Consider the following 27828-nt stretch of genomic DNA (forward strand, 5'->3'; position numbering starts at 1 on the left):
GTCTTCCCTATCTCATACCCAGCTTCTCTTCCTGACCAGTGCCCTTGCTGACCCATAGCACTATCAGGGCCAACACCAGATACAGTAGCAGCAGACGTCTTACTTCTTCAGCAGCTCCCACAAATGCATAAGGTCTTATTCCTATAAAAAAATTCCTAATTCTGTAACATTCATAGTAACACTGTTTTTTTTTTTTTTTTTTTATTGAACCCTTTTGAGGGAGTAGGTAACTTGTCTCTTTCTACCTGGTTGTTTTCAGGGTTTTTTCTTTTTTCTTCTTCTATTTTTATGATTAAAAACATTTTCTGGGATATGTCTGGAGTGGGCATGTATTCACTAATTCATTGATTCTGCCTGGGAATTTGTCTTTTTTTTTTTCATTAATTAATTTATTTATTTTTGGCTGCGTTGGGTCTTCATTGCTGCGCGTGGGCTTTCTCTAGTTGTGGCGAGCAGGGGCTACTCTTACTCTGTTGTGGTACGCAGGCTTCTCATTGTGGCGGCTTCTCTTGTTGAGGAGCACGGGCTCTAGGTATGCAGGCTTCAGTAGTTGCGGCTTGTGGGCTCTAGAGCGCAGGCTCAGTAGTTGTGGTGCACGGGCTTAGTTGCTCTGTGGCATGTGGGATATTCCCATTGCGGTGGCTTCTCTTGTTGTGGAGTGGGAATTTTTCTTTTAATCTGTACTCAGTTGTTTTGGGAATTGTTCATTTACACTCAAGGAAGTAGTTTTTGATTATCTGTTTTATTATTATTATCAATAATAATACTGTTTATCGGATTTACTACTTGCCAGGAGCCAAATGCTTTAGATGCATTATATCCTTGATCTCATTACAATAAAAAGGATGTAGATATCTCCCAATGAGCAAATTAAATATTATGTTGGATTTCCCTATGTTATAGAGTATGAAAAATGAGAAGATGTTGGGAATTTTTTTGGTTGGTTTGCTGGCTTGCTTATTCATCTTTAGAACATGTCTTGATTTACCTAAAACTAGTTTGCCAATATGCAAAGTGTGTGGATTGTGATTTATCCTATTCCCTGTCCTTTTTCACGTCTACATACTCCTTTTTCGTGTCTACATCTGAGTGGTGGGTTGATGGCCACATCTCCTAGTCCAATGTCCAGTACCTAGGCTTTTATCTAAAAGAGACAGCCTTCCCACCTTTTCTCTAAGACACTTTGAATAGATTCAGACACAAAAATCGACAATCATGGATATGCCCAGCATCCATGACTCTCTCTGTATGCCACAGGCAGGGTCATCCATGACCCTCCTCTGCCTGTGGCATTTTTTTGTGTGGGAACTACACCGACTGCTGGTATACCCACTTCTTGCCTACTTATATTCTAGGAATTGTGGTTTCTGCCTGCACATTGAGAGGGAGAGAGGTGGTCATGGGAAAGAAGAGGGGCATAGCAGCACTTTGGCTTTCTACGAAAGCATCACTGATCTACATGGAGAAGGCCACCCAGTTCTCTGACTGGTTTGTCCTTATGTTTTTCAAAACAGGCTGGATGTAGGGGTGGGTAGTCTTTGTTTCTTCAGGCAAAGAATTGGTAGATGTTGATCTCATTTTAAAATTCCATTTTATTGGTCTTTTAGTTAGTAAAATATCTGCAGCTTTTGACAGTTAAAAAAATAGCTGTCTATCTATCTATCTATCTATCTATCTATCTAACATCCATCTATATTTCCAGTTGTTTTATTAGTGGGGAAAAGTTTCATTAGCTTTGCTAGCTGGACACAATATTAAACTGGGACATCTTACCCCTCACCACATCTATAATCTCCTTTTTAGTGATGTTTCTGTTATCCTTAGATTACATGAATTTGGGACAGACTATACTTGTTGGAGGAAGGCCTAGAAACTCTCATTGATTAAAGATAATCACACATTTCAAAGTAATTAAGAAGGATGTTAAAGAAAGATTAACAAAATGAGTCTTTCCTCTGAAATTCTGTGAAAGAACACTGCAGAGGGGAAGAATTTGGGATCAAAGCATGACCAGCTTACAGATATACTTTGTGACAGTCAAATATCTCTTATACATGTATTTATTGTAAAAGCAGAATATTCCCATATTTCTTTATTCATGGGATAATTTTGAATATATCTCCCATACATAAAGGTTATCCGTAGTTGATTTATCATATACACTAAAATGGAATTCTATTTTATGTATACTTCCTGCTCTTCATTTTGCTACAATTTGCATTAAGTCAACACAGACTATAATAAGTGAACACATTATTTCAATTTAAATATAGCATAGGGTTGCAGTCTGTAAAAAAATCATGAGTGCCCTTCAGTGTTTTGTTATATATTTATTTATTAATAAATATGGTAGGCTCTTGTCTTTTCAAGAGTAAAATCAAAGAGAAGCTGTGAAATGTATCAAATTAAGTGGAATGTTTTCTCAATGTTAGTGTCATACTCCATAGAGCTGTTTCAGGCATGTGGAGAACACTGGCAGTTCTTGAACAGAACTTTAAAACAGTTATCCTACAGTAAAACTTCAAAATTTGAGTTAGAATTTACCTATTGTAAATTGTGTGTAGCAGATTGTAAATTTTGTTTAATATTTTCTAATATTAAAGACACAAGTTTTAAAATATATAATCTCAGAGTATATGGTCAATGTTTTATACGAGTCTTTCCACATTAAGGATAAGGAAGATGGATGCTAGAGTTTTGCTTTTTTAAGCACTTAATTTAGACTCTATCCTCAGATTTCTTTATTAGTTGTCCAGTGGCTTCTGCAAAAAGATTCTAAATCCAATATCTATTTCTTTGTCAGTGACCACTGAGAAGCTTCAGCATGAAAGTAAACATAGATGGGACTCTGAGAAGAATAATGTTGCCGCTTCTTTATGCAGCTGAGTTTTCTAAATTAGGTTCATTGCATGGATAATTTCCTATAACCACAGGGGGCAGAGCTGGCTGGTTGACTGTGAGAAAATTAATGAGCAGCAGAAAAGCCTGAAAAAAGAGGGAAGGAATGAGGTATACTATTGCCTAATGTAAAGGAAATACACTAATGTCCAGATGAAGGGAAGTGATCAGAAGTTTACTCAGTCAGGACTAAATAATTGATCTGGAGAAAATGCAGTGGTAGTCAGTGAGAAATCCAGACTTCCAGCTATGTCGGGCGTTGAGTTGGTGACTAAGAGGGTGCTGATGGTTGTTTTGCTTGAATGATGCCTACCTTTCTAGGACTGTTAATGGTGGTTCAATTTCAATTTAAAGCATTTCTATTGAGCTTTTGAATTATTGAGCAGGGATGATAAGGGATGCGCCTATGATCAAGTGTGAGGTTACTAGTTAAGTTGGTGCTGGGTAAGGTCTTATCTGAGGAAGAAATTCACAGGACACAGGAAGGGCTTTCATTATGATACAGGGTTTTTGTTGGAGAAAGAAAAAAAGACTGCTGGATGGGGAAGACATGGAAAACAGCACAGTTCAAATCTAAGAAGTTGGTGAAAATTACTCAGGCACAGTTATAAAGGGTAGAAATGCTTTTCTGTGTAATGAAAAGCAAAATTTCTGCTTGAGCATATTATCATGGGGTATAGAATTCAGTACTTGCATTTTCCCTGGGAAGAGATCTGAAGTTGTGCCACAGTAATAGAAAAATCTGTCTGGAAGCAGTACACTGATTTTGGCATATATCTTTTTAAACTGGGAGATTCAGAAATGCATAAACAGATTCCTAGTGTTTCCTTCCTATCTAGGAGTGGTACTAGTCTTAAACGAAACAGGATATGGGATGGGTGCCTGCTCGAGGGGGTGTGATACACAGTAGGGAGGAGGAACGTCTGAATGCAGCAAATGGCTGCAGCACAACTGCTTTTGTAGCTTTGTACAAAGAGAAAAATACATACTCGATTGAACTATTTAACTAACACTTATTTCTAAACTACAGAGTTGAATTGTTGCTTGGTTATTCATACATTCTTACATGAAACATGATAAAACTGCAATGCATTTATCGCTAAAATGCTGGTGAGAAGTTGCTAAAGAAATAAATATACATTGCTTGTGAACTTCTGCCCCTCTCTCCCAATCCCTTGCGTGGCTCTCACTTTTGCTCAGTTCACAGTATCATAAATCCGAAACAATAAGTACCATTCCTCTCTTGATCACACATTAGCTGATAGGTGTTCTATTGTACGTAAATAGGCCAACATGAGGACACCAGTTACTGTGCTGCCAGCACTTCCTTGGAGTTGCTGGTAAGGGTACAGAGTGTTTTGCTTTGACATAGGAGAGGAGGGAAGGCTGAAGTGTGAAGACAGAGGTGAAAGGAGGCATAGCCCTACTCATAACCCGGCTCAGTATGGGCACTTTGCTGCTGTAATAGATGACTGTGTGTCAATGCATATTAATATTTGATGTGCATCATCATATTATCCTTTATGTGCACTTTCACAATATTGGAAAGCGGTAAGGCTGTTCTAGACAAGGATTTCTATGGCCAAGTGCCGTGGCTTTTACTTGGTGAAATTAGCACACACCCTGTCCTTACAACGTCAAAAGGGATGCTTCTGTTTATACTGAATAAACAGGCAGAGGCTGGGTCCAGCTTTTTTAAAAAACACTGTATTATCTTGAGTGCATAAATAAGATTGACAAAATAGTTCTTCTTAAATGGCACACTGATGCATTTTGTATTCTGATCCTTGGAAACAAAGACTTAGCTTCTGTCATTATAAAAGACCCTTGAAACAGATCTGGAAGTGAAAGCTTATGCATTGTGGGATAGACCAATGAAGAAAACTGAAGAAAATGCTTAGATCTACAAAGGCTTCTGCCCATTTTTATTTTCTTTTTCTGAAAATTGAATACAAGCTCTGGGAAGCATTATTTGCTCACACAATGCCTGACCACATGTGCGAACCATTAAAAGGGCGTAGCTCCCCTGCCATTTTGATGCGGCCCAAAATAAAAATGTAAATGCTAATGGAACAGTTTCTCCAGATATGCTCCAGCTGTCTTTTGTATCATTAATTCTCTTCTCAAATACAATAATTCACCCATGACAATAACCTAAATAAGATTTTTTAGAGGTCAGAAAGAACCTATGCTTGAAGAGAGGACAGTTCACAACAAAGGGGTAAAAAGAGAAATTGGAATATGTGGTTTGTGGAAAGATAAAAATCTGAAATCATAAAGGCAGTCAGTCATAAGATCTGGCAACACCTGAGGAAAATATGAAGGTCAGGTTCTCATACTGATTGTTTTTAACAAAGACCACTCATCAGAATATTAATCAAACTTCCATTGCATCATTTATTCATTCATCCATTCACTCATTCCATAAGCATGTTTTCAGGGCTTGCTAAGTGTTGCATATTATATAAGACAAAGGAGTGCCAGGATATATATCAGAGAGGGACCTTGTCCTTAAGGAGGTTACCATCAGGTACAGTACCTAAGATAATACGCACGAAAGTAACTATAGCGTACAAGGAAGAAAGGAACAAATCAAGAGAGAAAAATGATATTGGATGATGTAGGAAGCATCTAACATGGCCCTTAATGACCCCTGCCTCCTGGTATTCATGCCCTTGTGTAATTCCCTCCACCTGAGTATGGGCTGGACCCAGCAACTCTCCTCTAATACAGCAAAAGTGGTGGGCAGGGCTGACTTCATGGGCATGTGGACTGCCCACACAGGGACCTGCATTTGGTTTAATGTTCTGCTGTCATCAACTTGAAATTTTATCTTCGAATTTCATAAGCAGAGTCCAGTGACGCAGTGGAGCGTGCACATGAACAGAAGAGGTAGATTCAATACGTGTGTTTGCCTCCCTTCTCGGCCACCCCATTCCTATATAGGTGTTCTCAATACATATAGGCACAGGAGTCTGTGATTCATGGGAGCTCACGAGACTCAAAGCAAGTACGCAGTAAATGGCCTGCTTCTACAACTGAGTAAGTGGAGACCCTGACAGCCCGACAAGATGTCCTTTCCTTTCAACCCAGAACTTTTTTTTAGCAGATACGAAGAAGGCAATGAATGACCAAGGAACTCTACCATATTTTTTTTTCATGTTACTCTTCTGGGTTAGCCAGCCACTCGTGCTAAAAATTATGACTTGATAAGAAAGAGAAAAGACAACCCATAGTTCCTGTTCTTTTCAGTCCTTTCTTACTCATCAAGTACACTGAAGGTAGAGAGGGTTGGTACAATGTGTAAATATCAAGCAATGAATTAAAAACATTTGAGTTAGTTTTATGCAATAGTTTCTACTGTTCTTGAAGGAACAAAATGTATGTGCCTGTATGAGCCACAAAGTATGATCCTGTAGAGATTCTGTATACAAATTTAATGTTCTTACACTTGCATTTAAACCTGGCTTTGTACAATATAAAAATTAACAGTAAAAGTCATGCTAATAATTAAAAAATTTAACCTTTCTCTATTCAGAATGACAGAGCAAATAAAAATCACCATGACAACTGAAGAAAGAGACTAACAAAAGAAAGGAAAAAAGCTTTTGATAGAACTTTTTTCCTGCTTTTTGAACTATGGGCTTTACATTTTCCTTTTGCCTTGGGTCCCACAAACAGCAGGCCCTGGCTTCAATCTTTCTTTCTCTCGTTCTTTCTCTCTGTCTCTCTCTCTTTCCCCTTCTATGTGAAATCTTTCTCTGGGGGTTGAGGTAGAGAGCAAGCTACCATTTTGTGAGGAGACTTAGCCAAGAGTGCAGAAGGACCCGTGTGTTGTCAGCAGCCATGGGAGTGAGCGTGGACCTCATCTTCCCCCAGTTGAGCCTTGAGACGACTGCAACCCCAGCTGACATCCTGACTGCAGGCTTGGGAGGGACCCTGAGTCAGAAGCACATGGCTAAGCCACACTCAGATTCCCGACCAACACAAGCTATGAGGTAAATATTGTTGTTTCAAGCTGATGAATTTTGGGGTAATTTCTTTTGCAGCAATAGAAAATGAATGCACTGGGATTCAGTGGAATAAGAGCTTACTTCTAAGGACTGAGGAAGATCATTTGACATGTCGTTTTTTTGTTTTGTTTTGTTTTAGTTTTTGTGTTTTTTTTTTTGCGGTACGCGGGCCTCTCACTGCTGTGGCCTCTCCCGCTGCGGAGCACAGGCTCCGAATGTGCAGGCCCAGCGGCCACGGCCCACGGGCCCAGCCGCTCCGCGGCATGTGGGATCCTCCTGGACCAGCGCATGAACCCATGTCCCCTGCATCGGCAGGCGGACTCTCAACCACTGCACCACCAGGGAAGCCCTGACATGTCTTTTGTGATAAGCATTTAGTGATGGAGGACACAGCTTTGAGGTAGAGGAGGCTGTGTAATTTGGGCTAGGGCAACACTTCTCAAGCCTGTGGTTCTCAAGAGCCCTTTGTAATGTTAAAAAATATTGAGAACCTCAAAGAGCTCTTATTTATGAAAATTATATCTATTGATATTTATCATACTGGAAAGTAAAACAGGCATTAAAATTTTTGTATTTATTTCATTTAAAAGCAATAATATATGCATTGCATATTGACATTAACATATTTTTGTAAAAATAAGTATATTTTCTAAAAATATAATGAGAAGAATGGCAATGTGTACATTTTTGAAAATCCCTTCACTGTTTGGCTTAATAGAAGAATGCTAGATTCTAATGCCTGCTTCTGCATTGAAACTGTTGGATAACACATATCAAGTAGCCTCTGGAAAACTCCACTGTGCATTTGCGTAAGAATGAGAATGAAAAAGGCAAATAATATCCTAGTCCCTGGACCACACATTGAGAACAACTGATCTCAGGCATGGAGATGGGAGAGTTCAGAGCACACATTGGCCAGAGTATGCTATAGAAAGAAAATCTCGGGAAGGTAGATCTCAGAAGGCTTGAATATCATACTCAATAGCTTATGCAATAAAGGGTTTGGCAGAAATTATTTGATGTCAATCCAAAAGCCGTTCTTGCTCTCCTTCCTTGCTAAAGAATCCTTGATTCTATTCAGATATTGGAAGTGTGAGTATTGAGGGGATGCATGTTAATTGGGCTTCCTTTTTCCCATGATTGCTATAAGTGCAAACATGTGACACAGCCATGGCAATAAAAAAAGTCTGCTGTTGCATGTGTTCATGGCAATGTGTAAGTTTTCGTTGAGACAGAGCTTGCTCCTTTCTGACCTTGGACACTGTGCTGAAAGAATAGGATGTTGTAACCACCGTTTCAATGATGAGGAGGCCCAGGAAATCTGAGTGAGCTGACCCAGAGCGTGGGTACTGCGGAGCCACTGAGTTGTTGAAGATTTTGGAACTGTGAACTGACAAGCCCGTTGACATATGTGGAGATTGAACTGACTGCCATCGACTTGGCTTTGAGGCACCAGCTAGGTGGTTATTAAAATAGTCCAGGTAAAGGTAATATGGGTCTGAAATACACTGGTTATCAACAGAAACAGAAAAGAATAGAATAGACATGAAAGAATAGTAGAGGTAAATTTTGTAGGACTTGGCTGCTGAATAGATGGATATTGGTGTGTGTGGACGGGGGATGGAAAGGAAGCGTCAGCCATGACACAGTTAATTGCCTGCCTGGGTGATTAGAAGAACAGTGGTGCCAGAAACACTGCACATGTAATAGGTTTGGGAGGGAAGATGATGGATTAAATTTGGACCTATGGAGTGAAGGAGATAACCTAAAATACATGGTGTATTGTTGGTACTCAATAAATGTCTGTTGTGATATAGGACAAAATTAATCTGATATCCTTAGGGTTTGCTTCCTTCACACTTTCACTAAAATGTTGCCTTCTTATGGAAGCCTTTTTTGATCACTCTATCTAAAATTATAATATTCATGCTTCACTTCTTAACATTCATCCAAAATGTCTTAATAAGTCCTATGTCATTTGTATGCTCTTTTTTTTCTTACCTGAGTACTTAGCTAATGAACTATATATATGTTTACTTACTTATCATGTTTTCCTAATAGAAAGTAAGCTCAATAATGGAACTTTTTATCTGTTTTGTTCACTGCTGTAACTCCAGCACCCAGACCAACACCTGACACTTAGTTGATAATAAATACGTATTAAAGGAGTGAATAAATACTCAGAGCATGAGAGTCAGGCCTGCAAAAATATTTGTCCATCATATGCCTAAAGGTAGCAATTGAAGCCTCAGGACTAGATGAATGTATGGTAATTGAACACTGAACTCACAAAGATAACACCAGATATTTATTGAGTAACAGGATCGTCTTAAACATTGTATTATATACAGCTGAGCAGTTAACCCTTATAAAAATTTTATGGGTAGACAGTTATCTCTCCCACTTTATAGGTAGAGAAGCTGAGGTTCAGAGAGGTCAGTAACTCAACTAAGGTTAAAAAATTAGTGAAGGAGCTAGTCCTTTAAGTAAAAGACCAAGATAAGCTCTTATGCAGAACTTTTAACAAATTTTATCTAATGGATGGAATTTTAAATTATGTTCAGTCATGGTGTGTAGTTTTCAAGGAAAATGATCCAGAGTTGTTCTTGCTTTCTGGCTTTGTATAAAGCAGAAGTCACTCCTTTCTTAAACTTTCAAGAAAAATAATCCCTGACTTTAAAATCAGAAGCTCATTCAGATAACTATACATCCTTGTAAACATCTCTTCTAGTGTCTGAATAAAGCAAGAGTAAAAATTGATCAAATGAAAAAAATTTAAAGTTAAAAACAAAATCAATTTGCCTATTGAAAAGGCAAAGCATTTTTAGCCCCATTGGTTTTCTGGCTGGAACTATAGCGAAGTGATATTGGGGGATCTTATAAAATGCATAACACTAGCTGTGTAGGAGAGATTGTACTTTTCTTAAAGTCAATGTGTTGGCTGTAAGTTAAAGTTACGTGACGTTGAAGGCGAGTCAGCACATCTTTTTCCTTAATGCTTCAGAGATGTTCTTCACAAGAAAATGACCACACACTTATTTCATTTAAAACAGACTCAGCCTAAGGATGGTTTTCCTCCTTCTATGAAAAAGCAAGCTATCAGTGAAGATAAGGACTCTTGGCTTTGCAATACAGTTTTACGTTTCGTTCATGGGCATGAGATGGAAAAACAAGATGAAATGATTCTTTTATTGGTATTCAATTAAAAAATACCATGACTATGCCATTAGTTTGTATAAATCCTAGAAATGTGTTTCAAACGAGAGTGTATTATGTTGAGGAAAAGACAGAAGTATATAACCTTGGGCAGATCGTTTAACTTCTCTCTACTTTTACATTTACAAGCAGTAATACAAAGAGACAGGATTATATGATCTCCAAGGTCCCGTCCAGATGGATTTAACACACTATGATTATTTGAGAGGCAATTTAGTGTAGTAGTAAGCAGCCTGGGCTCTGGAACCAGCCTGCCTATGTTTAGATCCTGCTTCACTTCACTTTCTAGTCATATGACATGATGTGGGTACGCTGTAACCCTTTAAACCTCAGGCTCCTTTTTGTCAAGATGAGGATAGCAACCCTTGTACGATCTTTTTGAGCATTAAACATAATCATCATTGTAAACTATTTAGCATTGGATTCAGTAAGGAATCAATAAACAGTATTGTGAACAACTGCTATTTATAACTTAAACTTTTTTTTACCCTCTAACAACAACAAAAATTTTTCTTTTTAATTTATTTATTTTAATTTATTTATTTTTGACTGCGTTGGGTCTTTGTTGCTGTGCACAGGCTTTCTCTAGTTGTGGAGAGTGGGGGCCACTCTTCGTTGTGATGCATGGGCTTCTCATTGCGGTGGCTTCTCTTGTTATGGAGCACAGGCACTAGGGTGCGTGAGCTTCAGTAGTTGTGGCGCACAGGCTTAGTTGCTCTGCAGCATGTGGGATCTTCCCAGACTAGGGCTGGAACTCATGGCCCCTGCACAGTGGGCAGATTCTTAACCACTGAGCCACCAGGGAAGCTCCAACAAAAACTTTCTTAAGAATACAGGATGGTATGATTTTTCTTGGTCAAACTCTAACATATTTACACTGTTTAAAAAATCTATTTAGGGTTTCCCTGGTGGCGCAGTGGTTGAGAGTCCGCCTGCTGATGCAGGGGACGCGGGTTCGTGCCCCGTCCAGGAAGATCCCACATGCTGCAGAGCAGCTGGGTCCGTGAGCCATGGCCGCTGAGCCTGCACATCCGGAGCCTGTGCTCCGCAACGGGAGAAGCCACAACAGTGAGAGACCTGCGTACCGCAAAAAAAATAAAAATCTATTTAACTATTACACTAATATTGGAAGTATAAAAAAAAAGGCAAAACATTAATTTCATTTATACAGTCCCGAACAATTGGCTTGATTGCTTTCACTTCCTCCACCATCCCCACCTGAGGAGAATAGTTGTTAAGATTCGAGGCTTATTTATTTTTATTTTATTTTATTTTTTTATTTTATTTTATTTTTTTATACAGCAGGTTCTTATTAGTCATCAGTTTTATACACATTGGTGTATACATATCAATCCCAATCGCCCAATTCAGCACACCACCATCCCCACCCACCCGCGGCTTTCCCCCCTTGGTGTCCATACGTTTGTTCTCTACATCTGTGTTTCAACTTCTGCCCTGCAAACTGGCTCATCTGTACCATTTTTCTATGTTACACATAAGTGCATTAATATATGATATTTGTTTTTCTCTTTCTGACTTACATCACTCTGTATGACAGTCTCTAGATCCATCCACATCTCAACAAATGACCCAATTTCGTTCCTTCTTATGGCTGAGTAATATTCCATTGTATATATGTACCACAACTTCTTTATCCATTCGTCTGTCCATGGGCATTTAGGTTGCTTCCATGACCTGGCTATTGTAAATAGTGCTTCAATGAACATTGGGGTGCATGTGTCTTTTTGAATTATGGTTTTCTCAGGGTATATGTCCAGTAGTGGGATTGGTTGATCATATGGTAATTCTATTTTTAGTTTTTTAAGGAACCTCCATACTGTTCTCCATAGTGGCTGTATCAATTTACATTCCCACCAACAGTGTATGAGGGTTGCCTTTTCTCCACACCCTCTCCAGCATTTATTGTTTCTAGATTTTTTGATGATGGCCATTCTGACTGGTGTGAGATGATATCGCATTGTAGTTTTGATATGCATTTCTCTGATGATAAATGATGTTGAGCATTCTTTCAAGTGTTTGTCGGCAATCTGTATATGTTCTTTGGAGAAATGTCTATTTAGGTCTTCTGCCCATTTTTGGATTGGGTTGTTTGTTTTTTTGGCATTGAGCTGCATGAGCTGCTAGTAAATTTTGGACATTAATCCTTTGTTAGTAGCTTCATTTGCAAATATTTTCTCCCATTCTGAGGGTTGTCTTTTTGTCTTGTTTATGGTTTCCTTTGCTGTGCAAAAGCTTTTAAGTTTCCTTAGGTCCCATTTGTTTATTTTTGTTTTTATTTCCATTACTCTAGGAGGTGGATCAAAAAAGATCTTGCTGTGATTTATGTCCAAGTGTGTTCTTCCTATGATTTCCTCTAAGAGTTTTTTAGTGTCTGGTCTTACATTTAGGTCTCTAACCCATTTTGAGTTTATTTTTGTGTATGGTGTTAGGGCATGTTCTAATTTCATTCTTTTACATGTAGCTGTCCAGTTTTCCCAGCACCACTTATTGAAGAGACTGTCTTTTCTCCATTGTATATCCTTGCTTCCTTTGTCATAGATTATAGGTGCGTGGGTTTATCTCTAGGCTTTCTATCTTGTTCCATTGATCTATGTTTCTGTTTTTGTGCCACCATATTGTCTTGATTACTGTAGCTTTGTAGTATAGTCAGAAGTCAGGGAGCCTGATTCCTCCAGCTCCATTTTTCTTTCTCAAGATTGCTTTGGCTATTCGGGGTCTTTTGTGTCTCCATACACATTTTAAGATTTTTTGTTCTAGTTCCATAAAAAATGCCATTGGTAATTTGATATGGATTGCATTGAATCTGTAGATTGCTTTGGATAGTATAATCATTTTCACAATATTGATTCTTCCAATCCAAGAACATGGTATACCTCTCCATCTGTTGGTATCATCTTTAATTTCTTTCATCAGTGTCATATAGTTTTCTGCATGCAGGTCTTTTGTCTCCCTAGGTAGGTTTATTCCTAGGTATTTTATTCTTTTTGTTGCAGTGGTAAATGGGAATATTTTCTTAATTTCTCTTTCATATTTTTCATCATTAGTGTATAGGAATGCAAGAGATTTCTGTGCATTAATTTTGTATTCTGCAACTTTACCAAATTCATTGATTAGCTCTAGTAGTTTCCTGGTGGCATCTTTAGGATTCTCTAATTATAGTATCATGTCATCTGCAAACAGTGACAGTTTTAGTTCTTCTTTTCTGGTTTGTATTCCTTTTATTTCTTTTTCTTCTCTGATTTCTGTGGCTAGGACTTCCAAAACTATGTTGAATAATAGTGGTGAGAGTGGATATCCTTGTCTTGTTCCTGATCTTAGTGGAAATGCTTTCAGTTTTTCACCATTGAGAACGATGTTTGCTGTGGGTTTGTCATATATGGCATTTATTTTGTTGAAGTAGGTTCCCTCTATGCCCACTTTCTGCAGAGTTTTTATCATAAATGGGTGTTGAATTTTGTCAAAAGCTTTTTCTGCATCTATTGAGATGATCATATGGTTTTTCTTCTTCAGTTTGTTAGTATGGTGTATCACATTGATTGATTTGCGTATATTGAAGAATCTTCGCATCTCTGGGATAAATCCCACTTGGTCATGGTGTATGATCCTTTTAATATGTTGTTTCATTCTGTTTGCTGATATTTTGTTGAGGACTTTTGCATCTATATTCATCAGTGATATTGGTCTGTAATTTTCTTTTTTTGTAGTATCTTTGTCTGGTTTTGGTATCAGGGTGATGGTGGCCTCATAGAATGAGTTTGGGAGTGTTCCTTCCTCTGCAATTTTTTGGAAGAGTTTGAGAAGTATGGGTGTTAGCTCTCCTCTAAATGTTTGATGGAATTCACCTGTGAAGCCATCTGGTCCCGGACTTTTGTTTGCTGGAAGACTTTAATTACAGTTTCAATTTCATTACTTGTGATTGGTCTGTTCATATTTTCTATTTCTTCCTGGTTCAGTCTTGGAAGGTTATACCTTTCTAAGAATTTGTCCACTTCTTCCAGGTTGTCCATTTTTATTGGCATAGAGTTGCTTGTCGTAGTCTCTTAGGATGCTGTGTATTTTTGCGGTGTCTGCTTTAACTTCTCATTTTTCATTTCTAATTTTATTGATTTGAGTCCTCTCCCTCTTTTTCTTGATGAGTCTGGCTAATGGTTTATCAATTTTGTTTATCTTCTCAAAGAACCAGCTTTTAGTTTTATTGATCTTTGCTATTGTTTTCTTTGTTTCTATTTCATTTATTTCTGCTCTGATCTTTATGATTTCTTTCCTTCTGCTAACTTTGGGTTTTGTTTGTTCTTCTTTCTCTAGTTCCTTTAGGTGTAAGGTTAGATTGTTTATTTGAGAGTTTTCTTGTTTCTTGAGGTAGGCTTGTATAGCTATAAACTTCCCTCTTACAACTGCTTTTGCTGCATCCCATAGGTTTTGGATTGTCGTGTTTTCATTGTCATTTGTCTCTAGGTATTTTTTGATTTCCTCTTTGATTTCTTCAGTGATCCCTTGGTTATTTAATAACATATTTTTTAGCCTCCATGTGTTTGTGTTTTTTACGTTTTTTTCCCTGTAATTCATTTCTAATCTCATAGCGTTGTGGTCAGAAAAGATGCTTGATATGATTTCTATTTTTTTAAATTTACTGAGTCTTGATTTGTGACCCAAGATGTGATCTATCCTGGAGAATGTTCCGTGTACACTTGAGAAGAAAGTGTAACCTGCTGTTTTGGGATGGAATGTCCTATAAATATCAATTAAATCTATCTGGTCTATTGTGTCATTTAAAGCTTCTGTTTCCTTATTTATTTTCATTTTGGGTGATCTGTCTATTGATGTAAGTGGGGTGGTAAAGTCCTCCACTATTACTGTGTTACTGTCAATTTTCTCTTTTATATCTGTTAGCAGTTGCCTTATGTATTGAGGTGCTCCTGTGTTGGGTGCATATATATTTATAATTGTTATATCTTCTTGGATTGATCCCTTGATCATTATGTAGTGTCGTTCCTTGTCTCTTGTAACATCCTTTATTTTAAAGTGAATTTTATCTGATATGAGTATTGTTACTCCACCTTTGTTTTGATTTCCTTTTGCATGGAATATCTTTTTCCATCCCCTTAATTTCAGTCTGTATGTGTCCCTAGGTCTGAAGTGGGTCTCTTGTAGACAGCATATATGGGTCTTGTTTTTGTATCCATTCAGCAAGTCTGTGTCTTTTGGTTTTAGTATTTAATCCATTCATGTTTAAGGTAATTATCAATATGTATGTTCCTATGACCATTTTTTTAATTGTTTTGGGTTCGTTTTTGTAGGTCCTTTTCTTCTCTTGTGTTTCCCACTTAGAGAAGTTCCTTTAGCATTTTTTATAGAGCTGGTTTGGTGGTGCTGAATACTCTTAGCTTTTGCTTGCCTTTAAAGCTTTTGATTTCTCCATTGAATCTGAATGAGATCCTTGCCGGGTAGAGTAATCTTGGTTGTAGGATCTTCCCTTCCATCATTTTAAGTATATCATGCCACTCCCTTCTGCCTTGTAGAGTTTCTGCTGAGAAATCAGCTGTTAACCTTATGGGAGTTCTCTTGTATGTTATTTGTCGTTTTTCCCTTGCTGCTTTCAATAATTTTTCTTTGTCTTTAGTTTTTGCCAATTTGATTACTATGTATCTCGGTGTGTTTCTCCTTGGGTTTATCCTGTATGGGAGTCACTGCACTTCCTAGACTTGGGTGGCTATTTCCTTTCCCATGTTAGGGAAATTTTTGACTATAATCTCTTCAAATATTTTCTCTGGTCTTTTCTCTCTCTCTTCTCCTTCTTGGACCCCTATAATGTGAATGTTGTTGTGTTTAATGTTGTCCCAGAGGTCTCTTAGGCTGTCTTTATTTCTTTTCATTCTTTTTTCTTTATTCTGTTCCACAGCAGTGAATTCCACCATTCTGTCTTCCAGGTCACTTATCCGTTCTTCTGCTTCAGTTATTCTGCTATTGATTCCTTCTAGTATAGTTTTCATTTCAGTTATGGTTCATCTCTCTTTGTTTGTTCTTTAATTCTTCTAGGTCTTTGTTGAACATTTCTTGCATCTTCTCAATCTTTGCCTCCCTTCTTTTTCCGAGGTCCTGGATCATCTTCACCATCATTATTCTGAATTCTTTTTCTGGAAGGTTGCCTATCTCCACTTCATTTAGTTGTTTTTCTGGGGTTTTATCTTGTTCCTTCATCTGGTACATAGCCCTCTGCCTTTTCATCTTGTCTATCTTTCTGTGAATGTGGGTTTTGTTCCAGAGGCTGCAGGATTGTATTTCTTCTTGCTTCTGCTGTCTGCCCTCTGGTGGATGAGACTATCTTAGAGGCTTGTGTAAGTTTCCTGATGGGAGGGACTGGTGGTGGGTAGAGCTGACTGTTGCTCTTGTGGGGTAGAGCTCAATAAAACTTTAATTCTCTTGACTGCTGATGGGTGGGGCTGGGTTCCCTCCCTGTTGGTTGTTTGTCATCAGGCAACCCAACTCTGCAGCCTACCTGGGCTGTTTGGTGGGGCTAATGACAGACTCTGGTAGGGCTCACACCAAGGAGTGCTTCCCAGAACTTCTGCTTCCAGTGTCCTTGTCCCCGTGGTGAGCCATAGCCACTCCCTGCCTCTGCAGGAGACCCTCCAACACTAGCAGGTAGGTCTGGTTCAGTCTCCTATGGAGTCACTGCTCCTTCCCTCTGGGTCCTGATGCGCACACTACTTTGTTTGTGCCCTCCAAGCATGAAGTCTCTGTTTCCCCCAGTCCTGTCAAAGTCCTGCAATCAAATCCCACTAGGCTTCAAAGTTTGATTCTCTAGGAATTCCTCCTCCCGTCGCCGGACCCCCAGGTTGGGAAGTTGAGGCTTATTTAAACAGATGCTTTGGAGACGTAAGAAGAATTTCTGAGATAAGCTAGGACACATCTTACAGGTCACCAACAATGAGAGAACGAGTGACATTCCTCCAAATCACAGTATCAGCAATAAATTATAATATAGGCAAGAGAAACACTTTTGAGATACAAGTTTTTAAATAAGAAATTCAAAGAAAACTGAGGTTAATGACAATAGTTATTATGTATCTTCCACACACCCTCATATAATAGATGTTCAAATTCTCCTTATATGGACGAGAACGTGGAGACTCAGATAGGTTAAGGAACTTGCTGAGGGCCACACAGGAGTAAATGGCAGCACCAAAATTTAAGGCAGTCTGACTTCAGCATCTGCTCTGAGCTCTTAATTAGATGGCTTTTAAGCACAAGAGACCCTCGTTCAGGTTTGTTTTACACAGTCTATGCTGTTTCAAGACATGAAGCTGCCTCATTATATAAATCTGTCCATATACTTGTCCATCCATCCATCCATCTATCAAAGCATGTCTTTGTCTATTAAAATATGATCAGCAGGATTTGAATTCTTTGTTCAAGGCTGATGAGTAAAGTGAGAATGATGTGTTAGACTCTGACTGATACAGTGTGATCAACACACATGTGATTTAGGTACAATTCAATGGCAAATTGAGCATCTGCCCTGGTGGGCCTTTTTGTTAGGCAGTGAGAATTCTCTTCTTGTGAAAGGAATTTGCTAACAGAATGAGTTTTACTAGTTTGTTCCGCTTTCCTCTTTTAAAAAGAAGAAAAAAGTTTTCTTTTTTAAAAACATGATTTTGAGATTTAAAAATAAGAACTGATAAATGTTTCTTATTTAAAGTCTACAATGAATCTTAGAATTCCATCTAAAATATGAAAAACACTATCTCAAATACAGTTTTAAGTATAATTCCTCAAATCTAAAATTAGGTCACTACAAGTAGTCAGAGATTGAGCTAAAAAAGACATTCATTTCCTTGCCCTTTCACCCTCCTCCTCATCCCTCCATGGGAGAAAAAAAATTCACTAGTATGTTGCACATTGCACATCTCTTTTTCTTTTACTAGTCCCTATATTTGTAGGCATCATATGGAAAATCAACTCCTGCTTTATTCTTGTAAGCTTGGTTTTATCTTCCTAAATATATCCTTCTTGTCAGAAGCCAATCAAGCATTTTGTTCTCCCTGTTTATAAATTGTTCTACTTTATACTTTTGGTTCTGATTATCTCTGTTTCTTTTCTCGCCTTTGTCGTAGGCACTGTGGAACTGGAGATCTGGAAGCCCCACTAGCTGTCCTCTCAACTTTTTGATCCTCAGGTAAGTCAACCTAACTCATGTTAGCTGTGAAGAGGAGGCAAGGAGAGTGACACAGCCAGCACTCAGAGAGCTGACCAGAGGCCCTGAAGGAGATGGCTTATCCTACTTTTCACTGGGTGAAGCATGGATGAGTGGGTGAACTCACCTGCAGCTGCATTGCCAGGGCCACGCTGTTGCAAGGCCTTTGAGGATGAGCAGGTTAGAAGCTTGGTCAATGTCTTAGTCATGGGTTTAGTCAATGGGCTGCTCTAACAAAAATAGCATAAACTGGGTGGCTTATAACAACAGAAATTTATTTCTCACAGCTCTGGAGGCTGGGAAGTCCCACATCGTGGCCGCAGCAGATTTGGTATCTGGTGAGAGCCACTTTCTCATGGACGGCCGTCTTTTTGCTATAATGTCACATAGCAGAAGGGGTGCACTAGCTCTCTATGGTCTCTGATTAGGACACTAATCCCATTCTTGAGGGCTTCACCCTTATGATCTAATCATTTCCAAAGACCTCTTAACACCATCATCACCTTGGGGTTTCAACATATGAATTTTGCAGGGGGATGCAAACATTCAGACTATAGCAGTCAGTTATCATTTGCCAACCTGTGTCTCTGCCTTGTTTAACAACTCAGTTTCTCCACTACTTGTGATCAAGAGTCTTTCTCACTACAAATCTATCTTTTCTCACTGATGTTGGATTCATCAGTTATGGTACGATGTTATGCTGCAGCAACAAACAACCTTTACATCTCAGTGGCTTAAAACAACAGAGATCTATTTCTTATTCATGCTACCTGTCACCCAAGGACCCAGGATGACAAAGCAGGCGCCTACTTGAACAGTGCCAGTTACTGTGCCAGAAAGAGGAAAGAACACTGCAGAGTCGTGTATTGGCAATCAAATATTCAGCCCCAGGTCAGGGTCTTGAACTAGTTACATGAGCTTCCCCAACTTCAAGGGAGCCAAAAGTACAATCTGTAATGTAGACCTATTTCCCTTACTCTGGAGGTGGGAAATCAGAAATGTTCAGTGAGCAGCAGGGCAGTAATTTTATCTTTTAATTAAACAAATAGAGGATAGCAGTTCTTCAGGGTTTTTTTTTCCCCCTTTGGTCTCTTTCTAATTTATTGTCTCTTAATTAAAATATCCTAATATCTTTCTATTTTCCATTACTTAGTTTGCCCTTTCTTTCCAGTCTCATGTTATTTTCAGTAAATATTTTGTGTCCTTTTGCCCAGCAATCTAACTTTTTGCTGCCCAGTGTCTATTCTCATTCCTCAGCCCCAAATCCATTTCCTTTATTAGATTCCTCTGAACTCCTGCAGCTCTTTTTGTCTGTACCACACAACTTAACCTTTAATTATTTGCCTACTGGGCATTGCAATTGGTTCTGCCTTTTGTCAGCTGAAGCAGAACATAACTTTCTCTCACCACCTCCCTCCCCTACTCCAAATTGACTCTACCTCCCAACCCCTATTTCCAAAGTTGTTCCATTATTCTTCCCAGCACTCAGCCTCAAAATCTTCATTTCTCTCTGACTCTTTTTCTAATGTCTTGCTTCTCATAATTGTGCAGTTGCCAAATGCTTCCCCATGCACCCATTGTGCTCGTGTGGATCAAATGACATAGTGAAAGTGAGAAGCATGTTGCAGGCTCTACGTCAAGGGGATAGTGCTCTCTCTTCCTTTAACTACTTTTCATTCCCTCCTTCATTTATTTATTCATCATTCATTTATGCATGCACTTATACTGGACCTAAGTGCTTCCTTGGAACTGTGCTTGTTACCGAGGGAGCCACAAATTAAATATAAGTCTCTGCTCTCCAGGAGGCTACTTTCTGGTTGAAGAAATCTCGTATCCATATTTCTGGGGTAACTAGGTACTGATAGGATTGAAACGAGGGAAAATGCTCTGAGATCTGGAGAAGGGGGCAATGATGATGTTCTGGAAGGGTCTAGTAAGCCTCCAGCAGATGGCAGATGACTAAATCAATTACTCGCAGATGAAAACATCTGGAGGCCTCTCAGCATACTTAGAATAAAAACAGCTCACTCCATTAAAGGTTACTAGAATCTTCATGATCAAGGACCTTTTCAATTTCATCTAAGGCTTTCTTATTTTTTGGGCTCTAGCCACACTAATCTTCTGCCAGTTCCTTCAGCACACCAAGCTTGTCAGCATTATTGTGTCTTTGGACCAGAGGTTCTCTGCTCAGAATTCCTTTTCTACAGATCTTTGTATGGCTGGTCCTTGCTTGCTGTTTGACTCCAATGGCAATCCTCAGAGAGGCATTTCCTAAATACCCGATCTTAAATAGCATCCCCCTTTCCCAGGACGTTGTTGTTCAGAACTCTTGTATTTTAAAAAAAAAAAAAACTTATCTGGAAGCGTCTTACTTGCTCACTTGTTTATTTCTATATCACCTATCTCCCCCTCCTCTTCTCAGGATGTCTATGTCACCATCTTGAACCAGAACCTCCCCAGGATGTAAGCTCTTTGCAGGTGTGGACCTGGTCTGTGTTATACACTGTATCGCCAAGGCTGAGACAGAGCGTGACACATCACATGTACTAACTAAATATACACTGCTACTGTACAGCTTCCTTGGCTCCAATCTTTCTCTCTTTTAGCAACAATTACCAAACTTCATTACTGGGTTCTTTCTCCTTAATGCTCCTTTGACTGTGTAACGTGTTCTGGCCAGAAGGACCTATGTAGAAGGGAGGAATGCCACTTCCAAGACTGGCCGATAAAAACTCCCATGTATGATCATTCCTTCTCTTTTGTTTTCTATTAAGTAAATGAATAGGACCTTAATGATTTAGGGAATGTCAGGCCCATGATATGGAAAGAGATATGGTTCCTAACAAACCATGTGTAAGATTACCTGATTAGGAACACTTGCCTTGAACTGTGATGAGAACAAGAAATAAATGTGTGTGTGTGTGTGTGTGTGTGTGTGTGTGCGCGCGCGCGCATGTGTTATACCTCTGAAAATTTAGCATTTATCTGTTTTAACATTTAGTGTTACTTATCCTAATGTACTTGACAACTAAGTCTTCAATCATTTGGTTACAGGTACCTTTCTAGCTCTTCAGGTACTACACACATTCTCAGTCATAAGCTATTCCTTTCTTTAACTACCTTAATTCTACCTTAATATCTTCCCTCTAGTGTTAAACAAAGAAAGTGCATGGACGTTGGAATTACCTTAGAAAAATCTGAGGTTGAATTCAAGAATTGCCCCTACCTAGCAACATACACTTGTCATGTTATTAACCTCCCCAAAACCAGTTCCATCCTGTGTATAAATGGAGGAAAATAATACCTAGCTCACCACACTGTTGTGAAGAATGAAATAAGATGGTGTACTTGACTTCCATGCTAATTAAACATGCCTTTCTTTATCTGTTTCCCCTTCTCTATACCTGTAAAACTCCTCTGAGTCTTGTAAGTTCTCCACTGTTCCCCAAGTTGGCCTCTGGGTTCGAAGCTTGACTTTGACCCTTGCTAGACAAGTAAACTTAGACAAGTTACTTAACACCTTTGTACCTAAGTTCCAGCCTATTTAAACCTGGAATCATCCTAGTACCTAACTTTTAGTGTTCCAGTTAATGTTAAATGAATTAATGAATGCAAAACCCTTGGAGGAGAGCAGGGCACAAAGTAAGTGTTCACTAGTGCTTAGTGGTTATTTTAAAATTATTCTTTCAAAACTCGAACCTAATTATCCCAGCTCATGCTGACACTGCTCTTCTCTATAGTAAAGATACTTGTGTCCATTGTATTACTTCCCATTAAAAAGAAAATCTTCTTGACTAGTAACTTTGCAGGCTATAGTTTTCAATATCCATAGTTCTCTACAATGATCCTAACAGCCAATGTTAGGCAGCATAAATAGAATTAAACTAAATTCCATTTTAAAAAATGCATGCTGCAACCAAAAGACATAGACTGGCTGAATGGATACAAAAACAAGACCTGTATATATGCTGGCTAAAAGAGACCCACTTCAGACCTAGAGACACATACAGACTGAAAGTGAGGGGATGGAAAAAGATATTCCATGCAAATGGAAATCAAAAGAAAGCTGGAGTAGCAATTCTCATATCAGACAAAATAGACTTTAAAGCAAAGACTATTACAAGAGACAAAGAAGGACACTACATAATGATCAAGGGATCAATCCAAGAAGATATAACAATTGTAAATATTTATGCACCCAACGTAGGAGCACCTCAACACACAAGGCAAATACTAACAGCCATAAAAGGGGAAATCGAGGGTAACACAATCATAGTAGGGGACTTTAACACCCCACTTTCACCAATGGACAGATCATCCAAAATGAAAATAAATAAGGAAACACAAGCTTTAAATGATACATTAAACAAGATGGACTTAATTGATATTTATAGGACAGTCTATCCCAAAACAACAGAATACACTTTCTTCTCAAGTGTTCATGGAACATTCTCCAGGATGGATCATATCTTGGGTTGCAAGTCAAGCCTTGGTAAATTTAAGAAAATTGAAATCGTACCAAGTATCTTTTCTGAGCACCATGCCATGAGACTAGATATCAATTACAGGAAAAAATCTGTAAAAATACAAACGCATGGAGGCTAAACAATACACTACTTAATAATGAAGGGATCACTGAAAAAATCGAAGAGGAAATCAAAAAATACCTAGAAACAAATGACAATGAAAACACGACGACCCAAAACCTACGGGATGCAGCGAAAGCGGTTCTAAGAGGGACGTTCGTAGCAATACACTCCTACCTCAAGAAACAAGAAACATCTCAAATAAACAACCTAACCTTACACCTAAAGCAATTAGAGAAAGAAGAACAAAAAACTCCCAAAGTTAGCAGAAGGGAAGAAATCGTAAAGATCAGATCAGAAATAAATGAAAAAGAAATGAAGTAAACGATAGCAAAATTAATAAAACTAAAAGCTGGTTCTTTGAGAAGATAAACAAAATTGATAAACCATTAGGCAGACTCATCAAGAAAAAAAGGGAGAAGACTCAAATCAATAGAATTAGAAATGAAAAAGGGGAAGTAACAACTGACACTGCAGAAATACAAAGGATCATGTGAGATTACTACAAGCGACTATATGCCAATAAAATGGACAACCGGGAAGAAATGGACAAATTATGAGAAATACACAACCTTCTGAGACTGAACCAGGAAGAAATAGAAAATATGAACCAATCACAAAGACTGAAATTGAAACTGTGATTAAAAATTTTCCAGCAAACAAAAGCCAAGGACCAGATGGCTTCACAGGTGAATTATATCAAACATTTAGAGAAGAGCTAACACCTATCATTCTCAAACTCTTCCAAAATATAGCAGAGGGAGGAACACTCCCAAACTCACTGTACGAGGCCACCATCACCCTGATACCAAAACCAGAAAAAGATGTCACAAAAAAAGAAAACTACAGGCCAATATCACTGATGAACATAGATGCAAAAATCCTCAACAAAATACTAGCAAACACAATCCAGCAGCACATTAAAAGGATCAGACACCATGATCAAATGGGGTTTATCCCAGGAATGCAAGGATTCTTCAATACATGCAAATCAATCAAAGTGATACACCATATTAAAAAATAGAAGGAGAAATCCATATGATCATCTCAATAGATGCAGAGAAAGCTTTTGAAAAAATTCAACACCCATTTATGATAAAAACCCTCCAGAAAGTAGACACAGAGGGAACTTTCCTCAACATAATAAAGGGCATATATGACAAACCCACAGCCAACATCATCCTCAATGGTGAAAAACAGAAACGATTTCCACTAAGATCAGGAAAAAGACAAGGTTGCCCACTCTTACCTGTATTATTCAACATAATTTTGGAACTTTTAGCCACAGCAATCAGAGAAGAAAAAGAAATAAAAGGAATCCAAATTGGAAAAGAAGAAGTAAAGCTGTCAATGTTTGCAGATGACATGATTCTATACATAGAGAATCCTAAAGATGCTATGAGAAAACTACTAGAGCTAATCACTGAATTGGTAAAGTAGCAGGATACAAAATTAATGCATAGAAATCTCTGGCATTCCTATACACTAATGATGAAAAATCTGAAAGTGAAATCAAGAAAACACTCCCATTTACCATTGCAATAAAAAGAATAAAATATCTAGGAATAAACCTACCTAAGGAGACTAAAGACCTGTATGCAGAAAATTATAAGACACTGATGAAAGAAATTAAAGACGATACAAATAGATGGAGAGATATACCATGTTCTTGGATTGGAAGAATCAACATTGTGAAAATGACTATACTACACAAAGCAATCTACAGATTCAATGCAATCCTATCAAACTACCACTGGCATTTTTCACAGAACTAGAACAAAAAGTTTCACAATTTGTATGGAAACACAAAAGACCCCGAATAGCCAAAGCAACCTTGAGAAAGAAAAACGGAGCTGGAGGAATCAGGCTCCCTGAATTCAGACTATACTACAAAGCTACAGTAATCAAGACAGTAGGGTACTGGCACAAAAACAGAAATATAGATCAATGGAACAGGAGAGAAAGCCCAGAGATAAACTGACGCACATATGGTGATCTTACCTTTGATAAAGGAGGCAAGAATATACAATGGAGAAAATACAGCCTCTTCAATAAGTAGTGCCAGGAAAACTGGACAGCTACATGTAAAAGAATGAAATTAGAACACTCCCTAACACCACCCACAAAAATAAACTCAAAATGGATTAAGGACATAAATGCAAGGCCAGACACTATCAAACTCTTAGAGGAAAACATAGGCAGAACACTCTATGACATAAATCACAGCAAGATCCTTTTTGACCCACCTCCTAGAGAAATGGAAATAAAAGCAAAAATAAACACATGGGACCTAATGAAACTCAAAAGCTTTTGCACACCAAAGAAACCATAAACAAGACAAAAATACAACCCTCAGAATAGGAGAAAATATTTGCAAATGAAGCAACTGACAAAGGATTAATCTCCAAAACTTACATGCAGCTCAGTATCAAAAAAACAAACAACCCAATCCAAAAATGGGCGGAAGACCCAAATAGACATTTCTCCAAGGAAGATATACAGATTGCCAAGAAACACATGAAAGAATGCTCAACATCATTAATCATCAGAGAAATGCATATCAAAGCTACAATGCGATATCATCTCACACCGGTCAGAATGGCCATCATCAAAAAATCTACAAACAATAAATGCTGGAGAGGGTGTGGAGAAAAGGGAACCCTCATACACTGTTGGTGGGAATGTAAATTGATACAGCCACTATGGAGAACAGTATGGAGGTTCCTTAAAAAACTACAAATAGAACTACCATATGACCCAGCAATCCCACTACTGGGCATATACCCTGAGAAAACCATAATTCAAAAACAGTTATGTACCACAATGTTCATTGCAGCTCTATTTAAAATAGCCAGGACATGGAAGCAACCTAAGTGTCCATCGACAGATGAATGGATAAAGAAGATGTGGCACATATGTACAATGGAATATTGCTCAGCCATAAAAAGAAACGAAATTCAGTTATTTGTAGTGAGGTGGATTGACCTAGAGTCTGTCATACAGAGTGAAGTAAGTCAGAAAGAGAAAAACAAATACTGTATGCTAACACATAGATATGGAATCTAAAAAAAAGAAAATATGGTCATGAAGAACCTAGGGGCAAGACGGGAATAAAGACAGACCTACTAGAGAATGGACTTGAGGATACGGGGAGGGGGAAGGGTAAGCTGGGACAAAGAGAGTGGTAGTGTATATATGGACATATATACACTACCAAATGTAAAATAGCTAGTGGGAAGCATTCGCATAGCACAGGGAGATCAGCTTGATGCTTTGTGACCAGCCAGAAGGGTGGGATAGGGAGGGTGCGAGGGAGGGAGACACAAGAGGGAAGAGATATGGGGATATATGTGTATGTATAACTGATTCACCTTGTTATAAAGCAGAAACTAACACACCATTGTAAAGCAATTATACTTCAATAAAAACGTTAAAAAAAGAAGAAAAGAAAATGCGAGCCTACTGACCCTGTGCACCGTACTTTATTACAATGTGTTGTTTCATCCTTAGTGCAAAGATTTTTTTGTCTTTTAACACTACGGTACAAGATATTAATTTGAAACTATACTTTGATTTGGGACAAACAAAATTTGGGGGGAAAAGGTGCAATCAATGAATAAGTGGGTTAAAATTCCCAGAAGCTTGATTATACTAATAAAGGGCTACAAATCCCATTATGAAGATTTAAAAAATATATAGTCAAATATATCTAGCAAATTATTGGTTTTATATTGATTATCTGAGGAAAAATAGAAAAAGCAGAATTGATAGTAGGAAGTCTTATAAGCAACTGTATATCTTAAGTCACATTTCGTATTCTAAACCCATAATCATAATTGTTAGGCTCTATATTATGATATATTGCTATTGTTTTGCATATTTTTATCTTTGCTTCTCATTTCTACTTATAATCTTTTAACTAAATATGATCAAAGGTAGAATATTTGTCATAAAAATCTGATCAATGTTTTCCCACTTGGCATGAACTTGTGTAACAACCACATCTTTTATTCTTAATTAATAGTAAAATAAAGTATTTACAGAAAACAATGATATAAGGAAATGACACTTTATTGTCACAAACCAAGTCATCTGATTTCCAATTTTTTCATAAATGGCTTATAGTAAATCAGAGAATTGTTCAAGAAACACTCTTCTAGGACCATCTGAAGACCTGGCACTCTTCCTTTCTCTGCTGCTTGAACAAATGATTTTTCTCTCAACAACTGCTTAGTTTTGTTATCTGTACTTGGGAACTATAATCCTAGAAACTCATATGAAATATTTTAGGAGTTCTGCCTAATCTCTGCCTGAGATAATAATTAAGAGAAAAAGACTAACAGACACATTGGCCATCGATCTTGTTTTAACCCTGCACCGAATCAGATACCATAACAATAACATATCCGGATATCATTATTCAGGTCTTACAGAGAATCACGTCTACAGATATAATCTCACAACTTTAGAATTTTATCATTAATATATTACATTAAGATCCAATATAAGTAATTTTGTATAATTTATAAGGGAGTTATCAAGGATGTTGTATTTTATTTTGTTCAAAATGTTATTAAAGTCATGGAGTATAAATCCTTGTGGAGTTCAGAACTTCTTAAACTATCTTTTGATGAACTAGTATCTTTTCTAATTACATCATGAGAATTATTCTTTTTCTTCCTTACCTTGAATCAGGGATACGCAGAAATATGGTTTTAGCATATTCTCTTAGTTTGATTTTTCTTTAAAATTACTTTTTCTATCCTACTTTTCTCCTTCTTTCTTCTCCTCAACATTGTTTTATTATTAAATTCTTGAATTTTTTCTCTTATTTAAATAACTTCATTGTATTTCTACCTTTTGCCACCACTGATTCATATCCTTTGAAGAGCCTCCTGTT

General features: G+C 37.9%; 1 protein-coding gene and 1 long non-coding RNA gene across 3 annotated transcripts in view; one reads left to right on the plus strand and one right to left on the minus strand.

Moving 5' to 3' along the window:
- Positions 1-27828, minus strand: part of TMEFF2 (transmembrane protein with EGF like and two follistatin like domains 2) — a gene marked incomplete at its 5' end in the record, with an annotated part of 247076 nt that overhangs the window by 77681 nt on the left and 141567 nt on the right. The gene's annotated exons all lie outside the window — the stretch shown is intronic.
- LOC307188126 overlaps positions 1-27828 on the plus strand; it is a 92145-nt gene that overhangs the window by 18208 nt on the left and 46109 nt on the right. For both annotated transcript variants that reach the window (XR_013828809.1, XR_013828810.1), the window contains one exon: positions 18263-18324. This is a non-coding gene — a long non-coding RNA (uncharacterized lncRNA). The remainder of the gene's footprint in view (positions 1-18262; positions 18325-27828) is intronic.

The sequence above is a fragment of the Stenella coeruleoalba genome, assembly GCF_951394435.1.
Source record: "Stenella coeruleoalba genome assembly, chromosome: 6".
NCBI lineage: Eukaryota > Metazoa > Chordata > Mammalia > Artiodactyla > Delphinidae > Stenella > Stenella coeruleoalba.